We start from the raw sequence: 15,210 nt of genomic DNA on the forward strand, positions 1-15,210 counted from the left end.
TCTGCCACGTGGGGAGTACGAAGTAAGATCCTGAAATCCTCTCCCTGGGCTAGCAGTACTTAAGAATATTGTGGAGAGAGCACAGCTAGTGTTTAGGGCAGAGGTAGTCAATAGGCAACTGCGGGCCAAATCCAGACTGCCAGATGTTTTTGAATGGACCCTGAAATATTTTTGCTTACTTATTATCATAATTATTATTCATTATTATTTTTATTTTTTAATTTCTCTGGAGTGTGAACCTTGACTATACCTTGACCAAGAAATTTGGACTTTGACAAAAAATAATAGACTATCCCTGCCTTAGGAGAAGAAGAAGCACATGTACCCTACATTGCTAATAAGTGTCTCAATCTGCCTATAGGTAGTGCGTGAAACTGTATTTAGGGACAGTAGAGTTCAATTGCTCGAGAAAGAGAAATTGCAACAAGGGTGTTGCCAGGGGGTGGGAGGAGCAGGTTGGGGGGAGACAGGCCTGAAGGGCCGGGGGGGCGGAGGCGGGGCCGGGAGTGTCAGCGGGAGTGGGCCCGGCCCGAGGGGGGCAGAGGCCGGGCACGGAGCGGGGCTGTGCCCGGAGAAGCGGGGCCGGTTCGGGTGCCCAGGGCCCGGGAAATGGGGAGGAGGGGGCCGAGGCCTGGCCTGGCTCCTGGGGACTGGCCCCGCTCTTGCTGCCCGGGCCCGGCTCCTGCGGGTAGCGGGGCTGGGCTGGGCTCTCCCTTGGGCTTCACGCCTTGGGGGGGTGCCTCGTAGGTGGAGTAAAGGCGGGAATTTGTAAAGGAGCCTGCGGGCGTTGGGTACTGGTGAATTTCAGTGGGATTTGGGTGCCGAACTCCCTTGGGGTCCTTTGGAAGTCTCAGCATGTATAAAAACTGCAGGTCTGAGATGGGGCTGGCCCCCTGCACGATGCCCCAGCCGTGTGCACACCTGTGCTGTCATGGTGCTCCTGGCGCCCTGAACAAAGCTGGCTCAATTATTCACAGTTAACAGCTTGACCAGGTCTGACGCAGAGCCACCTGGGAGATGAGGACTTGTGTCGCTTTCCTAGCATTCGCTGTATGTGGTTAACATAGCACTATAGTTTTGCAGCAAACTTGGTATGCTATGTTTGTGAATTGGTATGTGTCTTGTCAGTCTGTCTGCTGGCTTTCTTACATCTGCTGTTTGTAATTGTGGACACCTTAAACTGGATCCATCAGAGTTTACTAGGAGAGTGTTCAATTTTGAATCCGCTAGACCATCATCGCATCATCACTTACACTTCAAAGAATGTAGCATTGCTGGGCTGGTACAGATTGTTCAACCCTCGAATCCAATATTGTGCCTTTAGTTGTGTCAGGGACACTGTTGCTTATGGGCATTGGTAGATCCTGTAACTTTTCTTACTTGATACATTATCCTTCCTGTTTCTAATTTCTGAACAGGCAATATTTCATGCATTTATTGTAATTCTCTTTCAACCGTTTTAAAAATAAATTAATAGAGCAACTTTCTGTCCTCCTGTTGTGAGGTCTGCATTATTTTTAAAAACTTAACTGCTTTAAAACTTGGTTAACTGTGTTAAGTGACCTGAGTATGGAAAATAGTGGGTTCTGGGTTTCTCTGATTTCATAGGGGTGTCCTGCCTGGCCAGTTGTATCCCTATTCTGGTTATGACAAGTTTAATTTTAGTCCTGTGAGCCTTGTCTGGATTTTAAAGTTGCATATTGCAGATGCAAATACTTAGCATAATTTAAAGTTTAAAGGGAAAATATTTGTGCTTCACCATTATAGAAAAGTCTGCATCTGTTATCATAATGGTATTAAACCTACATGAGCATTTTTCATTGTAGCTTTACAAAGGTGATATTAAGGTAGCCAGGACCCAAGCATCTTTCTTCTTCCTTCACAGATGGAGAAATTGAGCCACAAAGAGTGAAATGATCAAAAGTGGCTTCTAATTATGGAAACAACAACTTCTGGGTGCCCAGCTTTTAGTCATGTATGGTCTGTGTTTTTGGTTTTGTTTTCCAGAGGTGGTGAGCACTTTGAGCTCCCATGGACTCAGGAAAACAGTCGATGTTTCAAGTCAGGTATCCAAAATTTGTGGTTGCTTTTGATAAATTTGGGCTCATTCCCTCTACAGTTACACAGTAGAGCTGGGAATAGAACATGAATCTCATGACTCCTTAGGTTAATACCCTATCCATTGAACCGTATTGCTTCCTTTTAACATTAACTTAGAATGTCCTGGCTTTACCATGACATTTTTGCATGATAATTCTGTGATTCTAACTTTTGCTACTAAGGTAATATTTCATGGTTTCTGCACCATACTCTGGCTTCTGCTCACAGTCCCCCCTCAGCAGGCTTCAAACTTACCCTAGAGAGAGACCTGAAGTTGCTGCTTCTGTGGGCAATAATGCTCTGTCTGACAAACTTGCCCCTCGGTAGAACTTAAGAGAGGAACTGCCTATGGTGGCCTTGCTGCTTATGTGGTAATCTTGCATTAATTAATAACAGTGGCAAATCTGATGAGTATAATTATTTACTCCCTTAAAAACAAAACAAAACAAAAATCAAAACACTTTGGAAAGCCAGGCATTTCTAAACTAAAGTTAAACTTTCAGTGGCTTAAACACTTAATGTGGAACTGCACAGTTACATTTCAACAAACAACCACAGTGCTGCCCTGGACGCTGTCCATGTAAGGTAAATAAAAGTCTGAATAAGACACTGAGTTGACACCATTAAACCCTGCATACCTTGAGTATGCATGTTTAAACATATTAAAACCTAAAACCATTTAGGTAATGGTTTGAATCACAGTTGAGTTGTGTAGGTGTTCTAGGATTGTGATGTATGCAGCAGCAGGGAACCACACTGTTGAGGATACCAAAGGGTTAATATGACTGTAAGATTCTGATATCCGTTGGTTGTATTTGGAAAAGTGGGATTGCACAAGCTGTTGGTATGTATTTGAAGTACAGTGGGCAAGATGCTTTTGTTTCTGTCTTATGCCAGAGAGACTAAATTATTTAGAAGCTAATTTGTAGTTATATAGGTTGTGCCCGTGGTGAATTTATATACATGCTAATATGTAGAACATTAGACAGTATTGTACTCAACACTGAAAATGAGTCTCATACCCCATTATACTGGGTGCAGGCATAAGGTTGTTTGATAACCTTTGGGAAGGTTGGGGGAAGACTGGCTTGAAACATACTAGACTTGATAAACCTAAGGCCCATACAAAAGATATCAATGAAGGCTCATCATCATTGTCCAGAGGGGCAGCACCCTTCTGAGAAACCAAGCCTCCCACCTCCAGCTGCTGTCTAGATAGTAGGAGTGGCCAAGCATGTACATTTTTCATCTCTGCTTCACAGGGCACTGACTTCTTCTTCTAAGTGGTAACCTTTTCAGCTCTGTGATCTCTAGAGTAGCAATGCTTCTTGCAGAAGGTGTGTTTTGGCCAGTGCTCCTTGGTCTATGCTAGTTTATAATTACTTTTTTTAGCTGTAATCCAAGGTGGTGTGTTAAACTCGTGAAGCTCTAACTATTTTGGATCCTGACTATCTTTTAAAATCAGTTTCTCTCCTGGTGTGATACTGCTGGAGATCAGCCAAGATTGCGATTTAACAGGAGGGCTGGTGGCAGGTTTTTAAGGTGAGATCCTTGTCTCTTTAATTCCTTCCAACACATTGGTCCATCAGAGCTCAGTTTTTTAAATTTTATTATTTCAACACGGACACTATTACTAGTGTTTGTTGTTGTTGTTGTTGTTTTTTGCAGGCCCCCCATCCTTTGCTCTGGGCATCCGTACAATTAAAATTGACAATATCCTACCTTAATCCAAAATAAGAAAAACATGCCCATTCCATCATAGCTAAATTGCTAACTTCCTGGTTCCACCTAGCAGTAAATACATTTACAACAACAACAACAAATAAAGAAAAGAAAGGAAAATAGTGGAACATTGCAGAGTAACTGAAAGATTAATGCATCTGAATGGATTTAGAAGGAGTTTGAGAGTGGAGGGGAATGCATGGATAACACTCTGGTAATAGGAGCAGAGAATCCTGTGGCACCTTATAGACTAACAGAGGTTTTGGAGCGTGAGCTTTCGTGGGTGAATACCCACTTCATCAGATGCAGGCAGGTAATATTACTCTGGTAATAGCTCTGGTAATAGCTAATGGTAATAGCTAATATTAGCTCTGGTAATAGCTAATATTACTCTGGTAATAGCTGTCTCCTTTTTTTATCATGAGGGAGCTCCAGATTAAGTGCCACAGTTTACTTCTATTGTGGCAGTATGACACAGGGAGGAGGGCAGTCCCTTATAACCAGGTGCCAACTTGTTTAGTGTTTAAAAAGTTAAAACTAACACCTGTTAGTATAATGTGCTTCTGCCATGACACTCCACTCAATAATTGAGCAGTTACAATATGCACCATCTTCAGTTTGATGTAACTCCCCATGTAGGGTGCTGTGAGGGGGAATTTGTGAAAGTGGGAGAGTTTTAACAGAGCTGAACAGAGACAGAGGGAGTGTTTCCTTTTCTATACACATTTTGAGTATTAAGTGTAGCTCCCTGGTGTTGTTTTGGGTTGAGTGTGCCCTATTTTGATTTTGTTCAATCTGTGTGAATGTGAGGGAGGGATACAGATATTTTTTCACTCTGGCTACTAAGTGTTGTGTAACTGCAAGCCTTGGATATGCAATTTAAGATAATTGTAAATCAAATAATTTAAAAAAATAAATCCAACATTATACTGAGCCCTCTATGGGACTGTACCTTTTGTATCGCACTAATAGGCATCTGAAAAATTTTAAGCCTCCTTGCTCTTCACCCCCACTCCCTTTTCAGTCCTCTGAAACTTATCTCTGGCTGTTGGAAAAGAGAGAATTCTCATTCTCTTCCTTCCACTCAGGAGCTCCTTGACAGTTGTGCATTTGGAGCTTTCTGCTATGATGCTCCTTTCCTAATCTCTTGGCTGCAGTATAGGAAAATCTCAATCTCTCTCTCTCTCTGTGTTTCTTTTGGTCCTCCCATGTGAATAGCTTCAGTGTTTGCCTCTCCTATGGGTCATAGGTTTCCTAGACAGTAGCAAAATGAAATTGACATGATTCTTCTCAGCTTCACAGCTGATCACAGGTTTCTTAATAGCACCAGTGACACTAAAAGGAGTCTTGCTAATTTCACCCTGCTTCTGTTTGACAAAGCTGAAGCAGCTAAAGACACTAGTGTTGTTTGCAGAATCAGGAACACATCAGTGTGTCGGCTCAGGTACAAAAAGATCTTAATTTTGAAGGTTAAAAATACATATATTTAAAAATGATAGCTAGCATTGTGCAAAAATTGACATGCCTTCTTGTCAGGGAAAATTCTCTTAGTTGCTGCTGGCAATTGGATTTGTCAGTCTCATGCAGAGGCTTTAATGTTAAAATTGTTTATAGTACCTTAATGCTGTATTTTCCTACTTTAAAACATGGACTACTCTAGAATTTCTGGACTTTTGCAGACTTGTTCAAAGAATACTTTAACAGCGGGGACAGCAGAATAAATTAGATTTGGAGTTCTTCAGCCAAGTTGTTCTTAGTAGTTGGCAAAAAAGCTTTCAGTTAAAACTTCTTAATTTCAAAACATGAATTCCTGGTCTGATTACACCCAAATTTTATAAATACTACCAAGACTTTTCTGGCAGAAGTAATTATGAGAACCTTGAGCCAAATCAGTTTAGTTGTGGGTAAAGTGACCTTTCAGTAGAAAGCTTGTCACAACATTGACTATGGACTGTCTCACCATAATTAAAAATTAGTTTCTTAGCTGCGCTTGGAAAAGCAAACTAAAGCACAGTTTATTATCAGAAAAATACATGTAATTTTAATTAACTGATTATTTCATTGTGTATATTTAATGATTGTTTGAGTGTGCCTGTGTATCTTAATGAAATACTGCATTACTATAAAACTCTGGCTTTCTTCTGGAACAGAAAATTGAATTTATATTGTTTCCAAATGGAAATGTTCTCTTTCACATGACACTAACAATTTGGCTAATTGTTATTCACCACTCAGTTATTAAATTTTACAGGATGCCAGTTCCACGAATAGTGGTGACACTTTTTTTTAAATTAATTTGTAACAAATTGGCAGGGTAGGGCAGCGGGGAATCTCCCTTTATTTGGATCTAACCTATGAAAATATTCATCTTTTTAGGTAACCAATTAGTTGCAATTGGAATTTGTTTCCAAAGTTAGGTCCTCTCTTCCTTATTTTTCAGTCATGCCTGGAGAGCTGATCAGTTGGCTTTATGTACAATAAAAGTTAGAATGTCTCCAGTGATGGAACTATGTCAAGGGACATCATCTAGAATCACTCTTTTCAGTGAATTTCAATGAAGTTTATGGAATTTTAACAAATAAATACACCATGAAACATAATAAAATTCCATTAAAGCATATCAATATGCCTCATACCCAAGGTCATCTACATCAGGGGTGGCCAGCCTGCTCCTAAGAAGGAGCCAGACTTCACCAATGTACATTGCTAAAGAGCCACAGTAATACGTCAGCAACTCCCATCATCTCCCCCCCCAGCACCTGCTGGCAGCCCCACTGATCAGCGCCTCCCCATGCCTCCCACAGTGTGCAGGAGGCTCTGAGGGGGAGTAGGAGGAGCGAGGGCATAGTAGGCTCAGGGGAGGGGCTGGGAAGGGGTGAAGTGGGGATAGGGCCTATGGCAGAGCCAGGGATGGAGCAGTGAGCACTCCCCGGCACACTTTAAAGTTGGCGCCTGTAGCTCCAGCCCTATACAAGGAGCCGCATATTAACCTCAGAAGAGCCGCATGCGGCTCTGGGGCCACAAATTGGTGATCCCTGATCTACTTCCTAACAAATTGCATTTTCGCATGTTGTGGAAATGTAGAAGAAAGATTTTTTTCAACAGATTTTATTGTTTCAGCATTATGGGAAGAGCTGTTGGCTGAATAATATAAACAGTTAACAGTTCTCAAACTTGTTTTATATTTATTGCTACAAACTCTAAACGTTATTATAATTTTAATTGTAGCCATTAACTTCTGGATGGTCGCCAAGAACTTATTTTTTCCTATTATTTTAAGTTAAGTATAGCCATGGTGGCTTATACCATTAATGCTAGGCATACGGGGGAAGTGTAAAACTTCCACTGTGGGAACTTCATACCAATTCACCTCAGCCTCTGCAGTTCACATAGCAAATTCCTGGCAAGTTATCAATTACATCTAATATTCATGTGTGTTAAAATCAACGACACTTCTCTCAAATGTGTATCATAATTCTACCTAAGATCTTTAAGGTTATTTCACTGTCTCACAGTGTCTCTGGCCATCCCTCTTACCGCACTATTTGGGGAGAGAGACCAGTCTTTATGCATGTGACCTTCTATCTAAGCTGTTACTTAATCCTGGCTCTGTGTCCCCTTAGGTCAGGGATCAGGTTTTCTCTCTGCGGCATCCTCAGTAACTGATCCACGTTATAGTTCCAGGATCCGTTTCTTTTAGACTTAAATGGTTACTAAAATATTCTTTCATTTTACAGAAAAATGAAAAGAAAAAATTCTTTTCATTTTACAGAGAAAAATCAGCAAATAACAATGTGCTAACAATGACTACTATGGAAAACAGTATTAGTCTGACCTTAAATTTAGCTACGGAACACTGAAATCTTCCATACAGGATAACCCTCTTTCAGCCAAAGCCATTTGTTTCTGCCTGTCAGATTGATATCCAGACATAGGTTTAGAGAGGTCTGTCTGTCCTAATGTAACTGGAGACGCTGTTGATTTTTGCCACTCAAGTCTTAATTTGTGTTTGACAGCCCTGGATGTAATGTTAAACAATTAAAAAAATTAATTGCGATTAATCACACTGTTAATAATAGAATGCCATTTATTTAAATATTTTGGGATGTTTTCTACATTTTCAATTATATTGATTTAAATTACAAGATAGAATACAAAGTGTACAGTGCTCACTTTATATTTTTCTGATTACAAATATTCGCATCGTAAAAAACAAAATAAATAGTATTTTTCAATTCACCTAATTCAAGTACTATAATGCAATCTATTTATCATGAAAGTTGAACTTACAAATGTAAAATTATGTACAAAAAATTACTTAATTCAAAAATAAAACAATGCAAAACTTTAGCACCCACTCAGTCCTATTTCTTGTTCAGCCAATCGCTCAGACAAACAAGGTTGTTTACATTTGCAGGAGGTGAAGTTGCCCGCTTCTTGTTTACAGTGTCACCTGAAAGTGAGAACAGGCATTCATATGGCCCTGTTGTAGCCGGCGTCACAAGATATTTGATATTTATGTGCCAGATGCGCTAAAGATTCATATGTCCCTTCATGCTTCAACCACCATTCCAGAGGACATGTGTCCATGCTGATGATGGGTTCTGCTCGATAATGATCCAAAGCAGTGCAGTGGACTGAATGCATGTTCATTTTCATTATCTGAGTCAGATGCCACCAGCAGAAGGTTGATTTTCTTTTTTTTGGTGGTTTGGGTTCTGTAGTTTCCACATTGGAGTGTTGCTCTTTTAAGACTTCTGAAAATATGCTCCACACTTTGTCCCTCTCAGATTTTGGAAGGCACTTCAGATTCTTAAACCTGGGGTCGAGTGCTGTAGCTATCTTTAGAAATCTCACATTGGTACTTTCTTTGTGTTTTGTCAAATCTGCAGTGAAAGTGTTCTTAAAATAAACATGTGCTGGGTCATCATCCGAGACCGCTGTAACCTGAAATATATGGCAGAATGCAGGTAAAACAGAACGGGGGACATACAGTTCTCCCTTAAGGAGTTCAGTTACAAATTTAATGAGCACATTATTTTTTTAATGAGTGTCATCAGCATGGAAGCATGTCCTCTGGATGGTGGCCAAAGCATGAAGGGGCCTACGAAGGTTTAGCATATCTGGCGCACAAATACCTTGCAATGCTGACTACAACAGTACCATGCAAATGCCTTTTCTCACTTTCTGGTGACATTGTAAATAAGAAGTGGGCAGCATTATCTACTGTAAATGTTAACAAACTTGTTTGTCTGAGCAATTGCCTGGACAAGAAGTAGGACTGAGTGGACTTGTAGGTGCTGAAGTTTTGCATTGTTTTGTTTTTGAGTGTAGTTATGTAACACAAAAAAAAAAATCAACATTTGGTAAGTTCAACTTTCACGATAAAAAGGTTGCACTACAGTACCTGTATGAGGTGAATTGAAAAATATGGTTTCTTTTATCATTTTACAGTGCAAATATTTGTAATAAAAAATAATATAGAGTGAGTAGTGTATACTTTGTATTCTGTGTTGTAACTAAAATCTAAAAAAATTTCAGTTGGTATTCTGTTGTTTAACAGTGTGATTAAAACTGCGATTAATCCTGTTTAATTTTTTTAGTTAATCGCGTGAGTTAACTGCGATTAATCGACAGCCCTAATACCCTTTTGGTCTGGGAGGTGATGTAACTTCTCCAGTGTTTTTTGACTAATTTTTCTAAATATGCAGGGCTTGAAAAATTTACTAGACATCTACCAGAGGGAGTGCTCAAAGATACATATGAAAGATAGGAAGGGAGACCAGAGCTCCACTAGCGAATTCCAAGGGCAGTGTTCTGGTGAGATTCCTATCTCGCTACCACCAGCTGCTGGGAAGGAGACACTGTTGGGTTTTCTGCTTTGGTGGTATCTCTGGATCCTATTTTGTATTGGTATCTGGCTAGTAGATGTCATATAAACTTGAAGCTCCACCTTTCTGAGCTTTCAGTTTCTTCTTACCCCTTCCCCAGTTTCTGTTTTTGGGGTCATCCTCCCTAGCGTGCAATTCCAGAGGAACAGTAGAGGCAGGCATGGAATTTTCCTAGAGAGTATCCTGAAATTGACCCAATACTGAGTTTCAGTTTTTATGACTTGTAACCATTTATATTCTAATATCAGCACAATAATTATGTTCCTACCACCTACAAAATACTTTGTATTATAAATACAAGTGGTATACAGTTTGGTTTTTGCAGCAAAATATTTCAGTGTTTATTATTTAAATTTTTTTCCCCACTGAAAACACTGACTGTTTTGGGATAGATTTGTATCACATAGAGGACTACTTTTGTTTTGTTTTTCTTTCAGGGTTTTCCCTTGAGCACTGCTGGAGGATACTTTGTTTAAAAATGCTTACTAGTCTGGGGTTAACAAAGAGCTGCATAAATGACATAAACTAAGGAAGTCTTAGGGGGATCATCTTGGTAAGTAAAAGAGTATGTGTGGCTTTTGGAGGTCTCCTGTTTTCCATTCTTAAAATAACAACCTCTTTTCAACTCAATGGCCCTTGGTCACAGTGACTTCATTTTTGAAGTGGACATCAGGAATCTGCTCTCTCTGGAGCTGCTTTTTCAGTCTGCCACATAGGGTTACTAGTGATTAACATGAAGTATGTACCTGTACACCCCCCTTTCAGTCAGAAGGGTTGTGCTGCCTGCATGATGTTCCCAGTCCCTGTTGCCATGGGGAGCAAAGGTTAGAGCTCAGTAAGTAACAGTTTGTGTAGATTACCGAAATGAAACACTCATTAACATTTTTTCCTAAAGTGAAATCTAGTATATATTTGAGTTTATTTCTTTTCAGGGATTTTTATGCATTATAACATTGGTTCCTTATCGCCTCTGCTTTCTGTGCATGTAATGTTAATACACAGCAGACTGCAGTTTGCTTTTTCAAAGTTTTTACAGGACTTGTGCCAAATGATGCAATATGGCAAAAGTTTTAATAGAGTAGGTGTTTTATAACACTGTGGATAGATGCCTGGAATAAAGTTGTTCAATGTGGTCATGGACACTCAGTGCTATGGACCTCTGTTGTCTAAGTGTCGTGGTGGTGGTGGTGTTTTGTAGACTTAGGTAGTGAGGGTGGGGCTTAGGAAGGAACTTGGGCATTACAACGCTGAGTATCACAGCGTGTAACTTATACAGCTTTTAGGTGTCTAGAGTATCACAGGAACAACAGTGCAATCCACAAAATCTGAGTTAGGCACCTAGGCTTCCTATGCAATGAAAGGAGAGAGAAAGGCATTGTAGAATGTAATCCAAACAAGTCAGTTTACAGAGTGTGAGCCGCCTAAGCTAGCCAATGGGAGGTACTGACAATGGGGTTTGTGCTAAGCCCCCTCCCTCTCTCAGATGTAGGCAACTCCCTGCTGTCAGGCTTCCATGCTTATCTCTCTTTAGCAATCCACAAGTGGGAACCCCTCTCCTGGAATCAGGCAGCTTAGGGGCCTAAATAGTTTCTTGCAGGAATGAGTTAGGCACCTGCCTCAATCCACAGAAATCCTCCAGAAGAGGAGAAGGAAGTGGTGGTGGTACCCACTTTCTAACTTTTTAGGCCAGTGGCTAGAGCACCCACCTGGGATATCTGAGACCCAAGATCAAGTCTCCGCTCCCTGCTGGGGGAGAAAATTGAACAGGGGTCTCCTACCACTCAAGAGAGTGTTCTAACTACCGAGCTGTGAAATACTCTGATGTGGGGCTCCCTCAATCTCTCCTGTTGGTTCCACTGTGGAAAAATAATGAAAGAGTGATTGGAGGAAGAGGAGTGGACCCTGGGTCTCCTACCTCCCATGTGGGTGCCCTAATCACTGGACTACAGCCTCTGGCCCACATTTATCCTCAGTGGAACAGTCATGTTCTTTCTCTTTCCAACAGGATTACATTAATGCAAACCAGGTACCTTTTACTTTGCGTGAGTAGTGTCCACAAGCGGCAGTTAGCGCACAACCCTTTAGTACCCTCTGCAACTCACACCTCATAGTCTGCACTGTGGTACAATGTAGGTGTAGTCTTAGAACACAACCCAAATGTAAAGAAAAGCTCAAAACGCCATTCAGCATGATCAAAGGCTTTCGTTGTCAAGTGAAACAATGCCTGTGATCCTTTCAGATTTAGTAAACTATATTATATTAGCACCTGTGAAGGGTTATGTCTACTGTGCTTCTAATTTTAACTAGGGCTTTCGATTAATTGCAGTTAACTCATGCGATTACCTCAAAAAAATTAATCGTGATAAAAAAATTAATTGCTATTAATCACAGTTTTAATCACACTGTTAAACGATAGTATACCAATTGAAATTTATTGGATATTTTGGATGTTTTTCTACATTTTCAAATATATTGATTTCAGTTACAACACAGAATGCGGACTGTGCACTGCTCACTCTATTATTTTTTATTATAAATATTTGCACTGCAAAATGATAAACAAAAGAAACAGTATTTTTCAATTCACCTCCTATAAGTTACTGTAGTTCAATCTCTTTATCATCAGAAGTTGAACTTACAAATGTTGACTTTTGTGTGTGGTGTTACAGAGCAAACAAAACAATGCAAAACCTCAGCAACCACCAAGTCCACACTCAGTCCTATTCTTGTTCAGGCAATCGGTCAGGCAAACAAGTTTGTTTACATTTATCGGGGAATAATATTGCCTCACTCTTGTTAACAAATGTCACCAAAGAAAGTGAGAACAGACGTTCCACTATGCCACTTGGAGCTGGCATTGCAAGGTATGTATTGTTAGAATGCTAAACCATCATATGCCCCTTCATGCTTGGTCAACCATCCAGAGGAACATGCTCCATGCTGATAATGCTTTTTTTTTTTTTTTTTAAGTGTTAATCTAAATTTGTGATTGGACTCTTTTGGGAATTGTATGTCTCCGGCTGTGTTCTACCCAAACTAGTTCTGCCAAGTTTTCATGTTATAGCAGTCTCAGGAGATGATCAGGCCTGGTCCTACCTGGCGCGTTTAAACCGAAGTTTAATCAAGCATTAAACCAATTAACAGCTGCACCCGTCCACAGAACGAGGCCCCTTTATATCGTATGAAAGGGCTCTTAAACGCGGTGTCTGTACTCCCCCGACGAGAGGAAGTTTAGCGCTGAAATCGGTATTACATAATCTGAATTAGGTTTAGTGTGGCCACAAATTGACGGTATTGGGCCTCCGGGCGGTATCCCACAGTGCACCATTGTGACCGCTCTGGACAGCAATCCTGAACTCGGATGCACTGGCCAGGTAGACAGGAAAAGCCCCTGCGAACTTTTGAATTTCATTTCCTGTTTGCCCAGTGGTGGAGCTCTGATCAGCACGGGTGGCCATGCAGTCCCAAATCCAAAAAGAGCTCCAGTATGGACCGTACGGGAGAGATACTGGATCTGATCGCTGTATGGGGAGACAACATCTGTTCTATCAGAGCTCCGTTTACAGAAGACGAAATGCCAAAGCATTTGAAAAAAATACAGAGTCTACAAGCAGCAGTGCTGTGTGACACTAAACAGAAAAGCCAAAGAATCAAATGGAAACGCTCAATGGAGGGAGGGAGGGGGTACTGAGGACTCCAGCTATCCCACAGTCCGCCACAGTCCCGAAATAGCATTGCATTCTTGGCTGAGCTTCCACTATGCCTGTATGGTCAAAACATTGTCCGGGTGGTTTCCAGGGATATATCTTGTCAATTTACCCCCCTCCCTCCCCTTGTGAAAGAAAAGGGGAAAAATCCGTTTCTTGACTTTTTTCAATCTAAGGCGTCGGCCTCTGCCAGGGCAATCCAGGGGAAAAGGGCACGAAATGATGGTCTGCCATTGTTTTCACGGAGGAAGGAATGAGTGACGACATTTACCCAGAATCACCCGTGACACTGTTTTTTTGCACCATCATGCATTGGGATTTCAACCCAGAATTCCAGTGGGTGGGGGAGAGTGCAGCAACTATGAGATAGCTACGAGATAGGTACCCACAGTGCAACGCTCCGGAAATCGATGCTAGCCTCGGTACATGGATGCACACCGCCGAATTAATGTGCTTAGTGTGGCTGCGTGCACTCGACTTTATACAATTTGTTTTACAAAACCGGTTTATGTAAAATCAGAATAATCCCGTAGTGTAGACATACCCTCAGGACATGTTCATTTTAAGAACACTTTTGCTGCAAATTTGACAAATGCGAAGAAGGTACCAATGTGAGATTTCTAAAGATAGCTACAGCACTCAACCCAAGTTTAAGAATCTGAAATGCCTTCCAAAATCTGAGAGGGATGAGGTGTATAGCATGCTTTCAGAAATCTTAAAAGAGCACCACTCTCATGTGTAAGCTATAGAACCTGAACAACTAAAAAAGAAAATCAACCTTCTGCTGGTGGCATCTGACTCAGATGATGAAATAAACATGCGTCGATCCGCATTGCTTTGGATTGTTATTGAACAGAACCTGTCATCAGCATGGATACATATCCTCTGGAGTGGTGGTTGAAGCATGAAGGGGCATATGACTCTTTAGCGCATCTGGCATTAAATATCTTGTGATGCCCGCTACAACAGTGCCATGAGAACACACGTTCTCACTTTCAGGTGACACTGTGAGCAAGAAACGGGCAGGATTATTTTCTGCAAATGTAAACAAACTTGTTTGTCTGAGCGATTGGCTGAACAAGAAGTAGAACTGAGTGGATTTGTAGGTTCTAAAGTTTTACATTGTTTTGTTTTTGAATGCAGGGTTTTTTGTCCATAATTACATAACTCTACATTTGTAAGTTCAGTTTTCATGTTAAAGAGATCGCACTACTGTATTTGTGTTAGGTGAATTGAAATACTATTTCTTTTGTTTTTTATAGTGCAAATATATGTAATAAAAATATAAAGTGAGCTCTCTACACTTTGTATTCTGTTATTATTGAAATAAAAAGATTTGAAAATGTAGAAAACATCCAAAAATATTTAAATAAATGGTATTCTATTGTTGCTTAACAGTGCAGTTAATCACAATTAATTTTTTTAATCACTTGGCACCCCTAATTTTAACAAATCTTTAACAAGTCATATTAAGATCAGGATGATGGATCAGGGCCACCGAGAGGGGGAGAGCAAGTGGGGCAATTTGCCCCGGGCTCCACAGGGGCCCCCAAGAGAGTGGCTGAGACTCCCGTCCTGACCCTGCCCCTCTCCCAGAGCCTCAGTACATCCAGGAGATTCCTTGAACAGCTGCAGCATGTCTCCGGTGGGGCCTGAGCTCCGCCCTACTCAGAGCCGTGTGGTAAGGGGGCGGGGCTGCGAGCTCCAGTGAGGCCTGAGCTCCACCCCGCTCAGAGCCTCATGGTAAGGGTGTGGGGCTGGGAGCTCAGGCCCTGCTGGAGCTCTCAGCC

The 15,210-nt window shown here is 41.1% G+C and overlaps 1 protein-coding gene across 3 annotated transcripts in view; it reads left to right on the top strand.

Moving 5' to 3' along the window:
* Positions 1-10,147: 10,147 nt before the first annotated feature.
* NCOA6 (nuclear receptor coactivator 6) overlaps positions 10,148-15,210 on the top strand; it is a 67,397-nt gene continuing 62,334 nt past the window's right edge. For all 3 annotated transcript variants that reach the window (XM_075072311.1, XM_032769651.2, XM_032769652.2), the window contains exon 1: positions 10,148-10,266. The gene's annotated coding sequence lies outside the window, so the exon portion shown is untranslated. The remainder of the gene's footprint in view (positions 10,267-15,210) is intronic.

This window comes from Chelonoidis abingdonii, chromosome 14 (genome assembly GCF_003597395.2).
Source record: "Chelonoidis abingdonii isolate Lonesome George chromosome 14, CheloAbing_2.0, whole genome shotgun sequence".
NCBI classification, from domain to species: Eukaryota; Metazoa; Chordata; order Testudines; family Testudinidae; genus Chelonoidis; species Chelonoidis abingdonii.